Raw genomic sequence first — 24,166 nt, 5'->3', positions numbered from 1 at the left:
GCCACTGGAATTTCTTACGGTGATAACCCTACATTCCTTGAAAAAGGGAAGGGTGTAGAATGAGTAACAATAAGTTATGGTGCCGATAACCCAAATGGTCTGCAAGAAGGATGAGGACCAAAATGGAAATGGCTTTACCTTGGAAGCTTCTTAGGTGATAAGAATAAAGAGCCGAAAAAACCCAGTAATCTGACAAAATTTTTGCACTTCTCTAAAAATATAAGCATAGTCACTGTGGATTCATGATGAAAACTTTATAATACCACAAAACCAAACAACATAAGACCGCCTACCTGGCTGCCCTTTTTAACCTCTGGGTAGAACTGGTGTATGATTGCTAGACAGTAACTATGGAAATATTTCATAAGGGGCAGAAAAGTAAGGTTTTCCGTAGGGCTTATTGTTTTCAGAAAGTATCTTTGCTCTGTAAATAGCTCTGGTTCAAGTAAATGCAGAAGATGCCCTGCAGCTGTTTATCCCCATGCTATAACCTGGGGAGGCCACTGACTGGGCTGACAGTGCTCCCACACATGCCACACAGGAAAAAAAGACTCAAGGTACACAGCACAAGTCCTCACGTGAGAAAAGGCTTCCAAGGGGAAAGGGGGGTCGGTGAGTTTCTCACTCGCTCCTCAGCTTCTGTAGTTGAGATTGTACCTTGGGACATAGTCTGGACAAAGACAGTTTGGGTTTTGGTACTGCTGCACTATGAGCAGGTTAAGAGGATGCCAGCACCTCAGAAGTGAGCAAACCCACATCTGCAGAGTCAGCAGAGGCATTATCTAGAAGATTTTTGACATGGGGCCCCTTTTACTTTAGGCATGGATGGGATTATGAAGAGGACACACCAGTGTTTGCTAACCACAGCAGACCTGCCCTGTTTGACACCACACAAACTGACAAGACTTGGGGGCTTTATGGAAAAATAGATCCTTGTTTTAATTCTGTTCTATGATTAGTTACTGCTTCATACCTTTTTTTTTTTTTTTTACACCCTCAGGGAACACCCACTGATTTAACTCACAATTCTGTGCAGTTTATAAACCAGAGTTTACTTTCTATTAGCACAGCAATACCTCAGTGCTGTGTGAGAACTCAAGGCTGTATGTATCAGTGCTGCACACAGAAAGCCTATTTAGAATTTACCATGGTTCACATCATTGTCAAATCTTTTTTTCCTAGCATTAGATCCACCAAAACATCTGTAAGCCTGCCCTGCTAAATAAAAGCGCTTGACTTTTAGAAGAGCATGAAAGCAGCTCTTGTAGATTCTGTGTTTATAGCATGTCATATGGTACAGCTTGGTCAGAATATTTTTGAAGTTAAATAGTGTTTAGAAAAGTTCCAAAACAAAAATCAATCCAAGAAAAAAATTCCAAATAAAAGATTTCTGCTTTGTAAAATGTCAGCCCTGCTTCCTTTGAGTAAGGCCGATCTATAAAAAATGGCTTTGTCTGTGTAACTCTAACATAGGAGATTCATTTAAGTTTCTTTTTCAGCTGAAATAATTACACCTGTACAGCCATGGAGGTATGGTGCTGCCTTATTTCAAGAACAATCGGTTGTCCTGTTTGGGAAGGAAAAGCCTTTGCACTGCAGCTTGTGGGTATACAAGGACTCACGCCCCAGTCCCCTTGTCCATGGAGGAAAATTCCCTGAGCACTGGATTACATACTGAAATACCTCTACATGCAGGGAGGCTACTTCAACATATAAGTGCAACCTTGTTCCAGGTGTACCACATGTCAGCACAGGCTTTAGAAAGCCAAATATCTTCAGAGAGAATACTTTGATCTTTCCGTTCTTCGAGTACAACACTAAGCTAAACTAAAAGCAAACATCCTAGTTTAGCATGCTTTAGTAATCTGTTTGGGAATGTGATGTTCCCTGGGAGCAGAAGTATAGCTTTCTCCTTCTGTCCTTTCATAAATTCATTCCCTTTTTGTTAAGCTGAATGTTATATGAATTAGGTCTTTAAGCTACAAATTCCCAAACAGGCTTCTGATTAACCCCTATGTAAGTATAGGACACACTACTCGTGTCCAAATTTCCCAGTCAAACCACAGCTCACATGGACTTCTGTGTCTCTCCTCTAGTGGGGATCTTGGGAGTTTCCATTTGTCTGAGGAAGGGTTATTTATCATGCATGTGACTCTGGTTCTACTTCACCTGAGTCTCATGACAGTGTGTTTAGGAGATAATGGTCAAGATCTCGATTTTCCTTAAAATGGCAAAGCAAATTTATAGCTTCTGTGATTGCAGGAAAAATTTTGAAAATGTGGAATGCTCCTCCAAACTGCAGAATCCAGAAGTCAAATAAAATACTTTCTTCCTCTGTATGTTTCAGGCTCTTATGTTTTTTTAGCTGGCTTCTTTCTTTCTTTAGTATTGCTCTTTCTGTAGGGGAGGTGTAGGTACGGGAATTAATTCACACTTCTACTCACCTATTTTTTTATTCTTTGAGGCTGCTAATGAGCTTTTGCTAGCTTTCTGACTATGAGTGAAATCAGGGTTATGCTGATTTCATTATAACTGAAATAAAGGGCAGCTAGTCTCCAAACAGCAGCAGCTACCAACTCCTTCCCAAAAGCAAGTTAAGGTCAGTGTGCAATGATCTCTCTGAACCAAAGAAAGATCCAGAGGAACTCCTTCCTTGTAGTGCTCATGGCAGCCCTAAAGAAAAGGCTGGGGTGAGACCCTGAGAGGAGACATCGCCTGACTGACAGTCTGGGTAGTGTTCAGTGGATCGGAGGAATTTGCAGTGCATGTGTCAAACCAACTATTTTCCTCTCAGTATTCTGAGAGGGGTGCAAGAGGCTTTCCTTTTCCCTCTTATAAACGGCCCTGCAGCCTGAAGGTAAGGGTATGATGCTGGACAACCAAGGCTGTGCATTTCTTGTTTAATTGTTAGCTCCTTGCCTGTATAATTTTAGATGTGAGTAATTGGGTTTTTTTCGTCCTTTCTTTTCTTTTTTTTTCTTTCTTTCTTGCATCAGTGGAAACAAAATATCAGAAGTATGGGAATATTGGAGCAAGTGGAAAGAGTGAAAACAGCCGTTTTCCTGGAATATAATATTATGCCATGGGGGTCAGAAGCAGATGAAGCTAAACAATGATGACAAAAGAGAGTGCCTTTATATGTACATTTCTTCTTGTTCCTTTTTGAGCCATAAAATATTTGAAGCTACTAATTTTACCATAAAAACAATTATTTTTCTACCCTCTGGGCAGCTGGATTAAGATTTAAGCTACTGTTGAATGATTGGTTTCTTTCTATTATTTCTTTTTTTTTTTAATTTTAGTGCTGTCAGTATATTCAGTGCCCATTTAAGTAAGGCTCATGTTGCTCAAGAAAGATTGCAACAGACTTTGTTTGTGTTCTGTACACCCAAGAAACTACTGCTTGTAGCTAGCAGGAAAGATGTGAAGGACTGAGAAGATAACTTGCTGGTCTGTGTTTAACCATACTATTTTGAAAAACACATTTCAAGAGAGAGTCATTTACACAGTTTACTAGTGACAAGAAAATCTGAAATTAAAAAGACTTCAAGTAAAACAGGTCATCCTCAGAGAACCAACTGAGAATTGTTCATTTGAGCTCACCAAAGCAAAATTACTTTAAAGTTATTTACAATGCCAGATTCTTGGATTACAAGTTCGAGATATTTCTTTAGCAAAAGTGGGTTTTTTTTCCCTTTTTTACAAGGTTCCATTTTAAAATCACAGATTTTTTTTCTGAAGAAAAGAGTTCTTTACAAGTAGAGCAAAGAAGTTAGTTGTTTGGGGTTTTTTTTATGGAAGAAAAAGGAATTAATGTGTCTGAAATGCATATTCACTAGGAAGTTTAGTTTTGTATGAAGTGGTAGCTTTAAAAATTTCTCCTGATTAATTGCAAAGGCTAATGAAATTAGCAGGCCTTCTCACATGTTTCAAATTAAATTTATGATCAAGTGATCTGCTGGATCTGACAGGCTGTACTCTTCAGTAGATCCAGAAAAACATTTTTAGCTGTTGGTTTGGGTTTTTTTCCTGAGAATAAATGTAAAGCCTAGTGAACTGAAGCATTTCACGAGTTTATTTCTGTTTTACCTTATTGTTAATGCAAAACCCAAATATTAATCAGATGATAAAAATGTTTTGTCCTTTTCTTCTTTTTTGGGGAGGAGGGTGGAGGAAACAATTTTTCATTTAGAAATCTTCTTTGTTTGTAATTCTGACATATAAAAAAGCAGTACTTGAAGATTTAGCACTTTCGATCACAGGAACATTTTGTCTAACTTTGTCAGACATGAAATGAAATTTTCCAGACTATTTGGTTCCTACAATTGTTTAGGCAACCCAAAATGGCTTTTCTGCCTCAGTTTTACAGAGTAGTCAGGAAATTTGCTGCTTTCCTTTGTCCAACATTCCTCTTTATCTGGAAAGTCTGTTTTTGAATATTAGGAACTTGATGTTATTTAACAGTGTTAATAATTTAAACTTCTTGGATCTTTTTCAGGTAGTTTGGACCTTGAGAAAGCAAACTTTTGCACTGTTACAAATAAACTCCAGTTGACTCACCTTCTCCAACTTCAGTATCTGTCATTGAAATAAACATTACAAAAAAGTGCTACATTTTATTTACCTTACCTACTTTCCAATACCATGAAAGAGGCAATAGGTGCTACTCTGAATTGAAGTAACTAAATTCACCATTAGCAACTTTTTCCCTCAAAAATGAGGCCATAAGCAACAATAAAGAATTTACATTATACTTCTTACAGATAATATTCTTCCCTTGCAAGCTGTTTGCACCTGGCAAGATGCCCCAGTCACCAGCCCATGAAATTCATACACACTCATTCGTGCTACCACTGAGCAACTTAACTGTTTTATTTTGGCTGAGAAAAGTGAGTTTCCACCTGTATAACAGCCTGTAGTACTTTTTACATATACCGGAAGATGCCACATAACAATGTAAAAATTAAAAATAAGAAGCTACTGAAACTTTGGCTTGGAACCCACAACTTACTATAGCTTGTTTTGTTGGTTGTAGTACTCTATGGAGAGAAACAAGAATACATGAAGTAAGTCCCCTGATATTTTTGAGACCTGAATAAGAAATTACCCAGGATGAAAATGGCTTATGCAAAAATACTAGACCTCTGCATTGTCACACAGGAGCACCTTTGCTGATGATCCTGTGTGTAACAAGACAGTTACCACCAGACCACCTAAACTGATATCCAGTGATCTTTACCTTCCTCATTATTCAAATCAGCTGCTCTAGAAATCCCTTTCTATGCATCTTTTCAACTTCTGCAGTAGATGGAGGTCTTTTTTTTAACATAAGGCCTGGTACAACACAATGAAGCCTACAATACTGCTTTATCTTTTTTCAGTCTCCTGTGGTTTGTGAGTCCCTTTTCAACTTTTTTCACATGCTTCCTTTGTGCCCCGTTAGTTACTTTGTGTAAAAGTAAGTTATTGATTTTTTATTCTTTACATTTACAAAGCAGCCAATTCTCAGTCCTTTTTCTCTCTTCATAAACCTGGAGCTGCTGCTGCTTTCCAGTCCCAGGAGAGTGTTCTGCTCCCAGAAGTTCTCATTTCTTATCTAAAACCAGCGGGGCACTGGTTCTTGGAGTAGTTCCCTTTCCTCTCTGGCCAGGGTGGTAAGGCCTGGGCATGCCTCCCCACCAAACTAAGGGGAACTCGCTGTGTATTTCTTCTTCTAACCTTTCCCTCTCCTGGTGCATTGGGTGCCTATTCTACTGCCAGATAATAGCTGGTAGCAAGGTTGAACATTGGCTAGCAGTGGTGACATGATTACTGTGACGTTAGAGGCCATACGGAGATTACAGTTAAGGTCCATTGTCTTCATTATGTGCTTCAGTGCCTAGTAAAAAAAAAAAAAAAAAAAAAAAAGCTCTGTATCCTACTGCCACTCAGATCTCAATATTTTCATCTGTTCTCATTTTGCTAAGAATTTTTCTTTGGCCTCTTCCTCAAAATATATTTTTGTGACACTCCCATAAAACCACAATAGAAGGGTCGAGAAAGGCCAGAAAGAAGGAACTTGCCCCAACCCTGCCATCAGGCCCTGACAAAAGCCAGAAACTGTAGAGAGAAATCAGAGAAATAAATGAACTGATTGCTAACTCCAAACCCTCAGTTCACCTACTTGCAACTTGTTGCTCATATGAGTATTTTTTTCATCTCTAAGCCTATGCAGTCTAACTCAATAGCAAGTTTTTTTGTTCAAGGGCCTCATTTACAGATGTGATTTTGGAAACCAATGATTCTGTAAAACCACTGGCTAGCTGAGGGGGATCTAAAAAGAAGCCTATGATTTTTATGGAAGCCTAAGCTTGTATGATCTGGAAATCAGACTCCTCTAAGAATTCATATTTTCCAGTCTCTCTGTCACTCTGGCAAGCTCCTGGACAGGTTGTAGAGTTTCTTTCAGGAGAAGTTTTTAAAATACAGTTAAGACAAATACTTGCTGGGAATGTTCTGGATATAAATGATTCCACTAGTGGTTTCCAAAGCAAGGCTTCTGTCTTTTTCTGTAAGATGATTGCAAGAACTCCCTCAGAAATCTCACTATCAATTTCTTTACTGTTTTTCAAATTTTGCAGAATGTCTGCAAAACATGAGAATTTTGTAGATAACAAGTCAAAAACTAGACAACATAATTACAGGACACGAAAAGAAATTCTGGAAATGACGACCTCACTCATGAATCTGATACTAATCATCTGCAATAACAACTAAAATTCTGAGAAGAAAACAAAGTGATGGCTGAGAGGTAGTTTAACAACAGCTACAAACAGAAATGGTTTAACAACAGTAACAACCAACCAAAAAAAGCCCCAACCCCCCCAAAAGGAAGTAGAGCTGAAACAATCTCTATTCAAAATTGTGTTCCACAACAAGTCTCAGTGGAGCCTTTGGGACTGTGGTCCCCATATTTCAGTCAGCCATGTGTTTAATGAAAAATTTAGATCTGAAGATGCATGGAGTTCTTGAGTGTTCTTAGCACACTGGCTTTTGTTTTTGCTTTCATGCTTTTGCCCAGCACCTCAGCAGTTAGATCATCCCTTTGGGACTTAAAAAACCCAGGTTTTTTTCCTCCCTTTGTCCAACAGAATTCTGGCTTAAAATCTCTCTCCAAAAATTTCTGGAGGGTGCCTTGGGGAAATCTGGGATGAGAGGAGCCTCTAAATATTTCTGTGGAAACTGTTCCATTTTGAATGAAATAATTAAATACTTGTTAAGTTGTTGGCCTTGAGGTTAGGGAACTTGCCTGGAAGGGAAGAGATGAATATTTCATACTGCTCTGATTAATAGTTGACTATTTTATGTTAAACCAAGCAGGGAATAGACCTTGAGCATTCTCCTTCCAAGTAAGCCTTACTTAAAAGGCCTATTCACACATTTTCTTTGCTTTTTTTTTCTCCTTTATGTGCCATCCCAACCTAGGTGAGGGGTATGAATACAATATATCTCTAGGGAAAGCTGGAATTTTGTGCTCAGCATTTCCTGCTGTCTGGCTTTGGTGCCTCTCCAGGCACTGTCAGACTTTGCAAAGCCTGTTCTTATGTGTGCAGCTCTCCCCACACAACCTTGGTACCTAACTGGAGTCTGGTGAATGGGGATATTTATAAGTTCCTTCTGTGGATTTCACCTCTAAATAATTGTTTTCTTATTCTTTATCACATTCCTATTCAACTAAAAATAAATCCCTCTGCTAATTGTAGCAGGACATGGAAAGCATTTTATTGTAGCAAGGTGTATATATGGATTGGAAGCTGTGAGATACATTCTGCAGGACCCCATTTGGTCTGAAGTTAGGAACAAAAGTTGAAGTTTAGCTGTATATAATTCTTTGCCCTGTCAATGCATGATGTGATTCAAATTCAGCATGTAGAAAATGCATTTATATTCTTTCCTGGGATTTCCCAATTGCTGAAATAGCCTCCACACTACCATGTTCTGCAAGAATTTTTCCAGAGGCAAAGAATTTGGATGGGCTTTTTCTAGTTCAATTGCAAATAGGTTTCCCCCCCCCCCCCAAAGGTAGGGAACAATTTGTACCCTCACTGGGTGCACAGTAAAAAGCCATTGAAGATTGTTTTCATGCTTTTTTTATCCCCACAGGGCTATAGTCTTGCAAGATGGTGGATCCATCTTTCATCCTTTTATTTAAAAAAATAATATATATATTAGATTACATTGCAGTGGCTGGCACCGCTAATATTAACACTGTTGTTTTAGATGTAGATGTCATGACATGCAAAATCATTCAGTGGTAGATATCCTAAGCATCCAAAAGATATGTTGGTTGCAAGAAATCTAAACAACTCTCTTCCTTTAACAATCATTGTTATGGACAAGGCAAAAGGACCTTAGGTGTTTGCAAAATGTTGAAGTTGTATCCATCTGACACTGAAATGTCCCTGTAGAGCTATTCTGAACTTCCTGGAAAAACAGAGAGGATATGAGTATGAATTAACATGTTACTTCATTCGGCATCTCATGGGAATCTGATACCTGGGGAACATTAGTTATCTAGGTTAAAAATAATAAACTTGTCTCTTTCATCCAGTACTATCTAGTTTATGTTGTTGCTTCCAGGTTATGATGTTGCGTTTAATTACAACGCAGTAAGAAAATACCTGTCATACAATAACTTTAATTGTCCTTCCCTGAAGCTGGTCTTCCTTGCAGCTGTGTAAAGCCAAACATCTTGAGAAATTTGACTCTTGTCCTTGGATATCTGGGAAGTTTCTGCTTACCAAGAGTTTCAGTTCCCCCTCAAAGAAAGATGCTAAATTTCTTGGGTGAAAACAGCAATAATTATATCATCATTGTAGTTCCCATGAGGGATACATCTAGGATGCCGCAAAGCTGAGAAATACAGAACTTTGACTGAGAATGAAAGTGATGACTTGCAACAGATTCTGCCCCGTTGTCTGTGTTACTCTGTTTACAAAACATTTTTCAAAATTTGCTAAGAAAGCAAACTAAATAATGTTTTAGTTGTGCTCATACTGTGAAAACCAAGGAGCCCAATTACTTTCCATCTTCAGAACAGAGAAACAAAAATCCAAAGAAGCAGGTCTAAGGACTCTGATATTCAAGCCTACCTTTTTCTTTTTTCCTGTTTCTCCAGTGATTCTTCCAGTTCCCACTGTCTGGTCCTCTCTAATCAGTACTTTGCAGAACTGTGGTGTTAGACCTGTGCACTGCTAGCACTTAAAGGCTGATTTCCAGAGAAAGGCATGATCTTCATTTCACCTGAGGAAGAATGCAATAACAGCTAAAATTCAAAAAACTTGCCTGGTTCATCAATAACATTGTGACTCTGACATGAGTTGCTAATTATAGGGAAGATTTACAACAAAGAATAAAGAGGTGACAGATGAAGAAGATGGGTGCAAGACCCAGAAGAGGGTTACTATGTGTGTAGTTACTGTCAAGCAAAAGCCAACTAGGCCTTAACACATGCCCAACTGCATTAAAAAAATATCCTTGCTGAATTGGAAAAGTTCACCGTAGACACAAAACAAGAAAAACATAGCCTCTTATTGGATTAAAGTGTCTTTAGATTTCTGACTGCTGCAGGAGAAATGGCACGGCAGGTTTGGCTGTGAATGTTGAGTGCATTGAACTAAACGGTCACAACAAAGCATTATCAAAAAAAGTTGCTGAAGCATATGACAGGACTATTTGGCCACAACACTTTTTTTCATACCATGTTTAAATGAACACTGAATCTTGGAACAAACCCAGTCAACTGAGGGCAAAGAGTTTCACGACAATATTCAAACCACCAATCTGTTTAATCTTTTTCTTTTTTTTTAAGATCAGGATATTTCTGTCTGCAAGCTGGCCCATTCCTTAAGCATATATACATGTCACTTAAGGATTTAACAGTCAGAGACACTGAGAGACTGTCCAGATCTCTCTTTGACAGTTCAAGAGACAGCTCCAAGAGACTGAAATACTACTGGGATTTGAAATAGTGTGTGCAAAGAGTCTCCATTTCTTCAGCTAGTTAAAGTGGTTTGTTTCTATAATTTCATATGCATTAAAAATAAATGTATAGCAAGTAATATTTTAAAGTAACTTTCTGTTATACTGCTGGCATCATTTCCAAAACAGTCATATGTCTTAATGACATTCCATTTATTTTACTGTTTTTCTCATTAAAAACACTGCCCTGGTGGTACTGATTGCTCAACGTTTGACTCTCTAGATTATACAGATCTGCGTGTTCTGAAGAGAAAAAACCCAGGGCAGAGCAGCAACCCCAGAGAAGGGAAGTTCCCTGCTAAGAGTTTATCAGGTTGAGGAACAATGTGCATTGCCCGATGTACTTATTATCCAGGAAGTTACTCATCACTGTTAGTTATTCTTACTAAAAACACTAAAATAATTTCCAGTACTTCATCCAAGAAACTGTGTCCTTCAACTAACAGTGGGTCCAGTGTTAAGAAAATGGCCATGCATGATTCTGCACATAGAGGTTTTTTTTAAATTAAATTAAACACAAAAACTGATGAGGTATTTTTCATTTAATTTTATTTTATTTAGCTAGAAAGTAGATTTTACCAGTGCCCTCAATGGGTTTGTTATAACTCAGTCCAGATCTATGCACTTTGAACCCCTAAGTCCGTGGTTTTTTCTCTCTTCATAAAGCTGGTGTAACCGAGGCTTTGTAGGCTGAAGGCAGGCCCCTGAGCTAAGAAAGAGTGGGAAAAAATGTTATAGAGTTTTCTTACACTCCCAGTATGAGAAAGCTGTTTGCGTTTAAGCTCTTCCTTAGCTAAAATTTGTTTTTTGCCCTTGCAATGAAGATCTTAGGCACCAACAAAAATCAGTACTCAGGACTGTGAAAAGCCTTTCAGGGTACTCTTCCCCACTTGTACCAAAGGATGGTAAGGATATGAAGGCCCTTTGGTGCTCAGGAGCTCTCTGAGAGCCTGCAGGGACAGCACCAATGAAGAGCTCCTAGCTGCACCACTCTCAGGAGGAGGGCCCTTAGGAGTGGTTTAGGAGCACAATATAGACCCAGCTGTAACACTCCAAGGATGGCTGCCAAGTGGAAATGCCCCTCCAGGACATGCATGCAAAGTTTTATTTCTAAAAGGTCCCATGTGCTCTTAATTTCCAATCAGTACATGGTGGCCCTGAGGCTCAGTGGGGAGAAGAGGTGCAGTCAGCCCCCCCAGCACTCTGAGCATGTCAAAATGACACCCCAACTCTCTGGGTCTCTGCTGCATTTTGCAGGATGTGCATCCTGAGGATGGTACACTCAGCAGAGCATTTCTATCTGCAGAGCACGTGCTGTGTGTCCTGTTTCTTGTTCGTGCTTCAGGAGGCTCTGCTGTGTTGCACAAGACCAGCTGTTACGTGACACAAAATAATCATTTCACATACTCTCTGAAATCGACTGTTGCTGATACAAGGAAATTCAAGGAGCCAATCAAGAAATGGAGACAGGTTCTTGCCTCATTTTCTGACTTTATTCTGTACATGGACCACTCTGTGTGCAAAGATCAGAGTTAAAATATGGTTCAACAGGTTGCCATTCAGTCTCAGTGATCTTGCTGACCAGGAAGACATGAATAACACACTGAGATTGGAGCAGTATAATAATACAGACACCTCAGTGATGTACCAGGTGTTGCCTGAAGGCACCAGCTTTCAGACGAGACCTTCAGCTCTTTATCTGAGCTCTAGTGTTTTGTAGATAAATGATCACACTGCACTTCTGAAAAGAGCACAGGGACAACCCCAGGTTTCTAACTAACATTCACTTTCTTAACACATAATATAACATGCAGGGCTGTTACTGACAGAAGCTTGGCTGTTAACGTTTGCCTACATAGTCACTGTACTTACCAGCACCTAATTAATCTGAAAGCGGTCTTTAGGATTTTGAGAAGATGTTAAATAAAACTAAATTACATTTTTCCATTCTGTCTCACATATAAATCTCTATAAACATAAGCCAATCCTGTGTGTGCAGTTTGAATACAAGCTTTGCTTCTGAGTAGTTTAAAATGGGAGTTTTTCACATCCATATTTAGATGCAGTATCATTTCTGCCTGCAGTGTTAATAACATACTCAAAGGGACTGGAAGGTTTGCAAAAAATCACAGCCCTGTATCTGAAGAAGTAATGCAACTGACAGGTGCCCTTCTCTTGCAGCACTTTCCTGAATGCGTGTGTCTGTGTGTAAAGCAAAGGCCATGCTGGCAGCAAAGCTTTCCATGTTAGCATTTCTAGCCCCATTTGTTATCATCAGACCCAAACGCTACTTTTGCAAGCAGCAGTTAACAAGGAGTGGTTTAATTCCTGTGGAGCCTGTAGGCTGTTCCCTGCAGAATGCAATCTCACATTGGGACTTAATTATTTTAAGAGTATGGAGAACAAGAAGATCTTGACGGCAAGATAAGTATCAGCTGAGGGAACCAGAGGTCCGAGTCCAAGTCACTTGCCTCTACTGATTATGGATTTGGTGAAAACCACATTTAGTTTCTATGTATTATCTGTATTATCTTTGTAATATCTGACAGAGTCTTTAAATGCAAAGGCAAATAAAGATGTTCATGTGCTGAGCTCATAGTTCATGGGAAAATTAATATCAATTAATAAGGCCAACAAATGCCTGTGCAAAGCTGCGCTAATATACAGAAAGGAGTAAGAGATGGTGTTTTGAGAATGAGATGTGTTTTCCATTTACCCAACCATTTATCACAGGGATGATTTCATTTTGTTATGCTGTCTTCCCTAACTAGACCTTTCATTCTTCTGAATGAAAATCTAAGTCATGTAAATCACATATATATGCATAATGTACAGAATGGTCATTAACTGCAAAACCTGTGCGAAATTTTGCGTGTCGGTTAATTTTAATTTTTTTTTAATGTTGCACAATTTTTTTTCCTAATAGAAATAATACAAAAAGAACTAATGAAGAGAAACATTCAGTATTGATATAGAACATCAGACAAGTTCAGAGTTTTCGATGTGAGAATATATTGGCCTCCTTCTCGCCTGGTAGTATCACTACTCAATTATTATTTGTTTCCAAAAATTGCAAGCAATAGAACTGGGCAGAGAATAATGCCAAATGGACCTGTAGTCTCTCTCAGGTTAGTTTAGGTAGTCGCATCAAGTTTTGGAATTAAAAAAAAAAAAAAACAAACAAGGAGAGAAACTTATAGTATGTTTTATTGATTTTCCTGGAAAACCGTATATATGTGTAGATTATAAAATAAAAAATAATAAATAGCAATTATTGGATATAATGTCTTATTTCAGTGTACAAATAGGTGGAAATACCTGAGAAATTACTTATAAATGTTGCAAACTTTTTAGCATGATGACTTGCTATGTGAGAAATGTTCAAAGTAACAAAATTCTTAAAGAGATCAAAAAAGAACAAAGAGATTCTGTAGAAACAATGGACCAAATATATCTCAAGGATAAGCCCACTGAGATCAGTGGAATTGAACCAAGGATATACTTGGCCCAGTGACTCCAGAAATGATGTTAATGAGGAACCTTAACACTACTGCTAGAGAAATCTCTATTTAAACCATGCTGTGGCAGTTCATGTGAAAAAGTAAATGGGACCTTCACACGAACTGCACAGCATGTGAGTGTGAATCAACAGGCTATAATAAATTGGTTTGGCTTCCTTCTCCCAGACTTAAGCAAATGTATTATATTGTAGCATTTGAGATGTTACAATGAAGGTTATGTCATTATTCCATTATGTTCAAAAAAGCCTGATTGTCTTCAAAAAAGGCCTGATGTTGAAAAATATTTCTTAGTTCTTACAAAAAAGCGAATCTGTAGCTCAACTTTAATGAGTGAGAAATCCCTGTTAAAAATCCCCTGTTTATCTAAAACTTGATCTGGTAGATGTCAATAAGCTCTGGATGAGGAAATGTTTTGTACAATAAAGACCTCATTTTTTTCAAAGGAAAGCAAACTTGAATGGGTTTCTAACAAAATTTTACTTTTTTATAGAAAGAAGCAATGATTTTAAAAGTGTGAAGGAATGTAGTATCTGATGTCCTATGATATGATATGTCCTGAAACTACTTGAAAACACAGAACTTGAACTACCAGAGAAAGGATTGACCTTTTCAACTTAAACTGCTGATCGTAAAAAAAAAAAAGTAAGACAGCATCAAGATTATTTTTAACTTAGGGTAAAGGACTCAAAAATAACAGAAGCTGAAGCTGCCTGGATTGCTCTGGCCTGCCTCAGACTGAATGCAGCTCTTACATAAAGCTGTTCACCAGCAGATTTGAAGGCATTTTACATTTGTTGTTTGTAGGGACAGATAGGGAAACAGATGCAGAAAGATAAGGTGGGCAGCATCCCTGAGATGGGGGAGAGCAGTGGAGTCAGGATCTTATTGCACCCACTGATGTGAGAGGCAGAATCCAGCAACAATATCTCCACCCCAGGTCACCTGCATAAAATATGTCTGATCCTGCAAGCTCTTTTCAGTTTGAGGACACTTAGGCTTCAGTCTCCATCAAAGAATAAAATCTTGTTTCCTGATGTAGCGTCTGTTTGCAGTGAAGTGTTCAAACTTTGCAAAAAAACCCCCACCCCAAAACAAAAAAACCCAACAGTCAGTGGGCATGTGAAAGGGATTATAAGAGGTAGTGCCTGCACACTGGGCTGAACTCACTGCACCGGCCTCAGTGACCCCGGACGTCACTTCCAGTCCTCTAGCCCTGTGAACTGTGATTTCATTCCAGAGATCACTGAAAAAGAAATGCAGCATTTCACAGATTTCATCTAGCACATTCAAAATGATCATGTCCTGACATTTCAACTGTTGAAAAGAGCCAGTATTTACTACCTCACATGAAAAAGACCAGAAGGCTAAAATGCATAACAAAGTCAAGCCGTGATATGAGACAGATGAACTCATTTAGATAAAATAAGACAAGACCCAATCTTCATCTGAGCTTCAAATTGAAGCTGAGTTAAACCTCTCATGAAGGAACATAAAAAGTTAGCCAATTTATTTGTCTTCCAGTTCTCCTTTTTACTGAAGAGAATGCTATTGAAGTGGTGGCTGAGGTTCTGGGGAGAGCAGTTCCTGCTGCTGGTACAGCTTCCTGAGCGATACTGAGCCAGGCACTCAGCCACTCTTGCCTCACTTTCCAGTCATAGCCTGGTGTTCCTCCTCCCTCTCCTTGCTGTCTGATGTATGTACTTCAAACACAAAATTTAGAACAAGAACTACCTTTTATTATGCCATTACACTGTGCCTCAGGTCCTTCTTTCAGCCATTGTGTCCAATGTGTTTGCAGTACAAATGATGATGTTGATGAAAATACTTTTCTCTGTGTGTCCCCCAATGTCACCTAGATGGATAAATGGTTTTGATAGAGATATATTCTTCATGTGCTATCTCTTTGGTTTAACATTCTGAATATAACTCATTTGAGTTTAAAAAGTACTAGAAGAAGAGACAGAAACGTTGCATGCAATTTTGCCTGCACTATATGAACCCTGTGGTATTACCACGCCTTCATTCAAAAGTTAGAAGCAAGCAAAGGCATTGACTACATTTTCATCCATACTTCATGGTAAGAAATTATCATTCTGCTCTGTATCATTGCCCTCTATATAGTTACAATAATGGTCTGGATTTTTGCATGAATCCTTTGGGTTATAAATGTCCCATGAAATATAATGGAAAGTATTCTTATAGAAGAAAATGTTATACAACCCAGCATGATCCCTCTCCTCATCATTTTTTCTAGGATTATTCAGAAACATTAATTTCTCTATCTGGATTTCATAAATAGCTCAAACACCCCCAAATGAGCATAAAAATAACTTATGTTTGATGGAAACTGCCTTTTGGGTCCTCTAACTGCTGTTTCCAAATTGGCTCTTTTGGTCCTGTTTCAAGTTTGTCATGTATGGCACAGAAAGGAGTTGGCAAAACACCTTAGTTATTCCTACAAGTCTTCATCTGTGAAAGAGTCTTTAACTGAAACTAACAATCTTTAACATAGCTTAGGATATTACGAAAAGTGAGATCCTGAAGACCTATCATTAATAGATTTCTTCAAAGGAAGAAAATACTAGTTCAAGCGTTTCAGTCTTTTCATTGGGGTTTAAGGCATGTTTTCATCTTTCCTTTCCACTGCCAGTGTCCCATTTTGTCTCCCACCTCCAAGGCACTTAAGAAAACCCTTGCACTTATACCTTCTCTTACCCCATTCAACGGATACTAATCTGGTCAATAGACCTAAGAGTGGCATAACATCATGAAACATTCCAATCAGCAGATTCATTATCAGATTTATTATTGATACACAAGTTTATTCATATTGCAGGAGTGGGGCAAATCCCAGTAAACACACAGTAACTAACAGAACTTACACTTTTCCCAGGCTCCTCATAGTAGAAAGAAGAGCAAGGTGAGCAACTTACCCAGCACTCTTAAAGTATGTTACAATATAATAATCACATCTGTTGACCTCACTTCTATTCCCTCTTCTTGAACAAAAAAATATCCAAACACAGATTCATAATAAAGCCAGGTACAGATACTGAGGCTAGATTTTAGAAGAAATGAAGTGATATTTTGCACCCTCCATCAGTATGTTTAGGAGTAAAACAAAATATGCAAGAAAACAAGTCTGAAAATCAGCCTGAATACCACTATAAAAAGATTCAGTGCTTAAGGCATTGCTGAAACTGGGCAGATAAGGTACAGAAGATCCATTCTACTTAGAATTTTGAATGAGCAAAAAGATGATCTAATAGCACTCATTACATACTCACATGATATAAATATACCAGTCAGTTGTATTTTCCAGAGTCCTACAAAAAAAAGCAATAAATATCAATGAAGGCCAACTGGAACAAGTAGCTAAAAAAACAATGTTAAAGAGGAAACAAAAAGCAGAAAGTGTGAAAGAAAGAAAAGATATCTATCTGGTTTGAGGATCTTCCATAATTAGCATGTCCAGTGTGACACAGTGTTGTCTCTGTTTGCCTGTGAAGTATTTATAGACTTTGATAGGTTTTTTGCAGTTGTGCTGAACAATTTTGAATGTTACCACAATCCAAATACAAGCAGCTATTACAATAACAAAACATTGTGAATCATTCTGTAATTATCTTCTACCCTGCTAATAGTAAGTGTGTTAATCATTTAAATGGTTTGCTACATTTCCATGCTTTATGCAGCTTTAAAAATGTTCCCATCACCCTGGCAAGGTACACTGCTGAGTTTTTGTCATGTCAATCACTATATGGTTAAATACTACCTTGAAAACCTATCAAAAAATGACTGTAAAGTGAGTAGGTCAATCACAATTGGTCATGGAAAGGCAGGAAATATGTTAAGGCAATAGAATATAGTTTTGCTGTAACATTTAGGTAGAGAAGCATATAAAAGACTGTGTCATAGTATCTAAAACATTACAAAACTGTCTCAGCTGTAACAGCAGGCTGCAGGGCAATATTTACTGCTAATTCTAACTGTTGTTATTATGGGTATTCAACTTTGGTATTTTTATTCCTTAGAACCACTCCCCCAAATGAGTTAAATTACAAATTTCTGTTCTTATATAATAATTTCACCTTACCACTATTATTACGATGTCAGTCCTCATTCTTGGTCACTTCTTCAGTTTATAGGTAGTTGTGGGCAAATTAGTCCTCACCTATTACAAGTGTTTTCCCTATTCATTTGAAAAAGTACACTGAAATAGATACAGTTTCTACTGTAGTGACATTAGGAGAATACTTTCATTTCAGTTTCTGCTACATTCTATGCCATATTTTGTTTAATTTTTATTTCTCAGTGGCACACTTAGCGATGTTGCTCTGAAGCCTCACTCACAAAAGAAGAAAGAGGCTTTAACTTCAGGAGACCTAGCAGAACACTACAATAACCTGTAAAATTAGAGACCAACATCCACAAAAGGAAAAGGTAGAGTTGATAAAGGAGAAAAAAAAGCAGAAACCCCAAAGCAGAACAGGATACAAACCGATCTATTCTGCCAACAGTGCAAGGAAAGTGAATAAAGGAGAAATTGGAAAAAAATATTGCCTCACTTATCACAGGATGGTTGAGGTTGGAAGGCACCTCTGGAGACCACCTAGTCCAACCTCCTGATAAAAGCACAGTCAATGAGAGCAGGTTGCTTGGGATTTTGTCCAGTGGAGTTTTGAATAACTGCAGAGATAGAGACTGTGCAGTCTCACTGGGCAACTTGTTCCAGTGTTTGATCATCCATGTAGTAAAAATCCTTTTTTCTTACATTTTTGTTAAAGGAATCTCCTGTGTTTCAATTTGTGCCCATTGTCTCCTGTCCTTTCAACGGATGCCACTAAGAAGAGGTAGTCTCTGTCTTCTTTATCCCCCCCTTTTGGGCATTTGCACGCATTGATGAGATTCCCACCATGAGCCTTCTCTTCTCCTCCTCTCCAGGCTCAGCAGTCCCACCTCTCTCAGCCTCTCCTCACATGTCAGATGTGCCAGTCCTCTAATCATTCTTATCTCCCTTTGCTGGATTATCTATAGAGATTTCTTACTCAAATACACATTGTTTATGCATATTACCTGTATTTATAAATATAGTACATATATTTTAAAAAATACCACACACCCTCTTTAAGGGGAATGCTCTGGGGAATGCTCTAGGGAATTCTAGAATTAGATATGCTTGCATAACATTAATTCAGCCCATGTGGTATACTATTATGATTTTTAACCTGTTTTGGGAAGGAGGGTCCATGATCCATCATCCATTCAGTCAACAAATGGGCAAGCCATACAAGTTTGTTTCCTCTTCACTGTTCAGTTTGTGGCTCAAGGCCTTATTTTAACATTTATAGTCAAACCCTGGTCTGAAAAAAGGCAATTCTTTTTCACAGACTCTCCAGTGTAACTTCTCACTAGTGTAAGTAGCTGTGCCACAAATGTTCACAGTACCCCTGTGAGGCAAAGCAGCATCTCTGCTCCCATTTTACAGATAGCCTCTGGCCTGAATTTTCAGAGAACTTCGCATTTGATCGCACTTTAAATGCCCCCACTGACTTTGGTTGCAGTTGCCAGTGCTCAGCACATTTGAAAATCCAGGCTTCTACGGCTGCAGACTGGCTTGTCCAACACAATTAGCTTAATCATAAAGCACAATGTTTTTATCTAGTGAGATAACAGTTTGGAACAAGGGAAAATCCTATTCAGTAGAATCTTTATGGTTACAGCTCTCCCGAATAACTGTCCTTTCCACACTTCTTCATTTCTTAACCACTGTATGAGATATACAGCATGGGGTAATGAAATACAAAATGCATGCATTTTACCATGCAAATGTCTCACTTGAAATGCGAGGTCTTCGTTTTGAAAATAAACATGATTCAGGGCTCAGCGGTGGAAGTGTATTTGCTGCTCCATCAGCCAGGTCCCAGTATCCTTGCTCGGTCAGCTCTTTTGCACAGCGTTAGCCTGATCCTACACTTTCCCTGTGACAAGTTTCCAGAAGTAAGTGTGAAAAGGCAGATCACTTTCCACTACCCACAGGAAATGAAATGACCCTTCTGTTGTCGGTTGGATGATACATGAGCTGTGTCCCCTGCAGAAGCCAAAGCTAGTACAGGCTTGTTCTCATTAAACAAAGCTAAATATTGGAAGCACATTTAAACTGCAATGTAGGAGTTGCATAGGCTCCAGCTGAACTTCCAGAATTACTTCTGTTGGCTTTAAGCTCTTCAGCCTTAAGGCTGAGATGTTGGGTGATGCCATTACAGGCTTTACCTCTAATTCATAAAAAGGGAAGGGGAGGGCGTGGCTAAAGTAGCCATAAACTACACTTGCTTCTTCCCAGTCTTGAGGCACTTCAGGGTTTTAATGGCCTCATGTAACAGCTCTAGAGAGTAGTTTGCATTATGGTAGCCTTCACCCAGCTGCCCGCTATTCAGAAAGTCCCCAGTCTATTGCACTGCCTCTGCCACACGCTTTGCACCCCCCTGCCTCCTCTGTGCCATGTAAACTGCATATCTCTGGCCACATTTAGCTGCAGCATGTTTGTCCAGCCTCACCTCCTGAAGAGCAGTTCAGGGGGCAGAAATCCACCCCGTGAGGCTCAGGACCTGTTGTTTGAGAGACTGTGTCTTTCCTCACTGTCACAGCTGAAATCCAGACCAAAGTAATGCTTCCAACAAACCCTTTCAGAAACGGGACAAGAGGAAGGGGAAGGTAGCTTTCGTATTGCTCCATGGATGGCCTGCCTCAGGCAGAATCTCTCTGACTTCCCAGGCACATGGCAAAAGCTGTCTCCGTCCTCATCCATGCTTCACTCAAGTTATACCCAGGGATGGTATATTAATAGGTTGCCCTTCTGTGTACACTTAATTTCTGAGGCTGACAACCCGAACATGATATAAGCACTGACAGACATTGTAATTGTATAAACTTGGGGGGAGGGGGAAACAAATAATCATAACAAAACCAATTGTCAAGAATAATAAGATTTTCCTTTTAGTGTAATAATAGCATCATTGATTATTAAAAAAGAAAAAATAACAATGAATCATCGAGGCTAAAAGTAAATGAGCCCGGAGACTGCAATTCCTTCTTATATAGGAGTGCCCTCTGCAGTCTAGTTCCTGGGGAGTGATGCTGTGCCAGCTAACGCAATGCTTGTGCCAGAGGAAATCGAGAATAACTTGGTCAAAACCAGTGCAGTAAGTCGGGATGTAGAGCCATAATGAACACCTGGAGTATGGGATTCGCAGTACTAACACACCATTCCCTAGACTAAATGCTAACCCTTTTTCTTTGATGGGCAAGCTGAAAGACGTGCACACACTTTGGTGGCGGTTTTTCAGATGTAAATGTTGCAGCTAAGAAGTAACAACTTTTATAGTTGCTGCTTAGACATGGGGCACTTTACTCTGTGTTTTAAAGCTTAGCAGAAACTGTAAAGTGATCTTCAGGAATGTTCTTCAAAGGGGACATTGTCTGTGTCCTTTCAAGATTTTAAGCTCTAAAGCTGGTCACATGCTGCCATAATATTTTAATGTCATTCCTAGCTGGCAGGTAGCAACTTGCTTTTCATCAGTGCCTTATGTAAGTAACCCAAGCATTAAGATGTGACCTCATTTCTAAACACACATGTTTCTCCATCAACTGCAAACTTTACAGGAGCATCATTTCTGCTTTTATGATGCTTCACAAAAATGACTATTTTTAATTAAAAAAAAGTGTGCTAAAGAATATTTAATTTGGGAGGGAAAAAACGCTAAGCCTCTAAAAGTTTATACTGCCTCCAATGACTTTTCATGCTTGACTATGTGGCAGGGAATACTTCATTATACCAGGTCACCAACTTTGACATCTCTAACCTCACAATAATAGTCCTTTTTGTAATGTACCAAAATTGAAAATCAGTTTAGTTTATGTTCTCACTAGGTTCATGGCTCCAGTGCCTAATATATTGCTGACTTGTATGCCAGCATTACTCCCTAGTGAGGAATATTAAATAGCCACAGCATATATTAGGAGGGGTGAAAAGGTCCAGCTCAAGTCTGCTGTATAGTTCACATTTGTTAGTGCTTTAAAAACTCAGTAAGTTGCATAATGTTTCCACTTATCCATGAAATTGTGGTATGATTCATATCATAGGCATCTTTAAATGATTTGTAGTCCACTATTTAAGTATGTATTCCACATAAATAAATACTTCCTGGGTTTGTATACGTGACTTGTGCTAGTCAGTATCATAAAAGGAGCACAATAGTGCCTGACCTTTATTACTATGGCAAGAAGTTCATACATCTAATGAAAAAACCCCAAACGGCCAACAGGAATGGCGTAACACAAAGCACCTCTGTTTGGAAAAGGCATTTTTGGAGCTTATTGAAATGTGAATGCTATTTCCCTCCATCAAAAACTTCTGTTCCTTCAGCTCCCAGTATTCTCTGTGCCTTCTAAAAAGTTCATGGACTGTGTCGTTAAAGTCAGTGTTAGTATGTAGGATACAGTGTTTGACTGCTGCTAGCTGGCTTGCTCCTTGATGCTGCTTGTTCCTTAGCTCTATCTGTGAAACAAATTGGATTAGAGCCCTGTCTCTCCATTGGACTTACTTTATCAGTGAGCATAGTGAGCATACCTACCTTCAGTAGTACTTTCTGGAAGCTGAAGGATGATAGTTGCTCAGAAAAAAATCTGTTATTTCCCCCACCATGATACGTCTCCAGTGTGCGGTAAGTGATTTGCAAGAAAACTGAGGATGCTAAGTTGACAAGAATAAAAGATGCATCAGACCCAACAATAGATGGGCTCTGGCAACAGTCTTCTAAAATAAATAATCTGGCCTGTAGCTTTGGACTGTTCCTGAGGAGCCCTTTGGGAATGACTTATTCTTCCAGTCATGTCTTTGGGAGTGACAAAATTTCACTGAACTACCATCAGTCTCCTCTCAGGATTTTAACTGACTTTCTGGAGAGAAGCATGTCATTAACACTCCTTGTTGCATATTTGTGCAATCATAGCCACTGCTGGCAAATCTGTGCATGCACCTAGCCTGCAACTATAGAATAGGTAATAAGGTGTTAAGTGCAGTGAAGCATGAACACCATCTCTTTTACAAAGAAGTACAAGACACAGAATACAAGTCCGCTATCAGGTTCTTGCAAAGCAAGATTCAGATTCACCATCTCAGTGTGTTTGTGATGGATGTTACTGTCATAGCACAGGGGTCTGTGAATTCTCCATGTAGGGCCTACAGCACCGCTGCTGTGATGGCATCTGTGGCACAAGCCACGTGCTCCACGTTGCAGCGTTCTGCGCAACAGCCAGCGCCGATCCTCTGAAGGCTGCCTATCGGCAGACTGAAGGGCCTACACGGTGCGTTTTTGTCTTCCACGGAGCACAGGCGGGGCAGTTCAAGGCAAGGCTTGTGCCTTGTGGTGCTCCCACTCCCGCCAGCCAAGCTCCCGTTGAGGTCTGTTGTTCTCTCTGCACGAGCAGGTGAAGGAAGGTCTGTGCTGGGCGGGAGCTGCTCGGGACGTCTGACCACCTGCAGAGTGAGGAGACAGCTCCAGAAGGGGATGAAGGAAAGGACCCTGCCTTCACACCCAGGACCCCACCCTCCAGCCCCAAATCCTTGCGGATTCCTTACCCAGAAGGCATGACAGCAGTAGTTTCATCATGCTTTAGGTATCCATGCACTCTAAGATTCATGTGGTATTTTTCATCCCTAATGTGGGTGTGATTAGTTCTTTCAAAGTCATTGGGACTCTTAGCATAAGTGAAAACACTAACTGTCAAATCATGACCTTTTAATTAACAGTATGTTGTTAGAAGCTTGGCAAAGGAATTACGGAGTGAAATTGTACAAGCTGATTTATGTGAATCAGATGAGACAATGATCATAACAGACTGTTGGCCATAATGTCTATGAATCTCTAGGAGTCCCAACTAAATAAGAGAATAAGAACTTTAGTTCTAAATTTCTCTCATATGTTTTGAAAAAACCCTATGCTTAAAGAAAAGGTACTTTCTTCAGAAAAACCCCTTTGCATTCTGTGGTTTTTTTCTTTGCACAATAAAGTTTCTTCTTGTTTTCCCTTAACTGTTTTGTTTCCAAAAGGTGGAAAGTAAAGCAACGGACAATCCACATACATCATTATTTTGTTTTATCATAATGATGGTAGACATTTTCAGCCTCTCTCAAAAACAATAAAATATTTGTTGAAGCTTATTATTTATATGAAAAACAATGTTCTTTCACTTAAACAGCCATCCTAATTTGTCATATTGACATTCATATGGATATTTATATTGATATAAAGTGCATTATGTTCTTGAGTTTTGATTCCAGGGTAAATCTACTGTTTCTTTTTACTGTCTACTCTTTCTTTTCCACCTTTTTTTTTGGATGTTTTCCCTTTCCTCTGTACTCCGTGCCAGATCACCTAAAGGACGTACAAGCCATTAACATGCACGTGGGTCTCAACTGTGCAAAACAAGTTCCCTGTTATGTAGACAGACTCTTCAGCTCAAATGTCCAAACTAAGTCTCCTCTGTGACATTGTGTAGGCAAATCCTGAAGTTCTGGAGCATATTCCTCATGCAGTGTCCTGCACAGATGACCTTGTTCACTA

The 24,166-nt window shown here is 39.1% G+C and overlaps 1 long non-coding RNA gene across 1 annotated transcript; it reads right to left on the bottom strand.

Moving 5' to 3' along the window:
* Nucleotides 1–12,045: 12,045 nt before the first annotated feature.
* LOC142037966 (uncharacterized) lies at nt 12,046–22,950 on the bottom strand. Its single transcript, XR_012652483.1, has 3 exons — nt 19,380–22,950; nt 16,829–16,867; nt 12,046–15,393 (listed from the first exon to the last, which is right to left on the bottom strand). It is a non-coding gene; the product is annotated as an uncharacterized LOC142037966 (long non-coding RNA).
* Between the last annotated feature and the right edge of the window lie 1,216 nt (nt 22,951–24,166).

This window comes from Buteo buteo, chromosome 12 (assembly GCF_964188355.1).
Source record: "Buteo buteo chromosome 12, bButBut1.hap1.1, whole genome shotgun sequence".
NCBI lineage: Eukaryota > Metazoa > Chordata > Aves > Accipitriformes > Accipitridae > Buteo > Buteo buteo.
The sequence above is the reverse complement of the archived record's forward strand: the minus strand, read 5'-3'. Positions and strand labels throughout refer to the sequence as shown.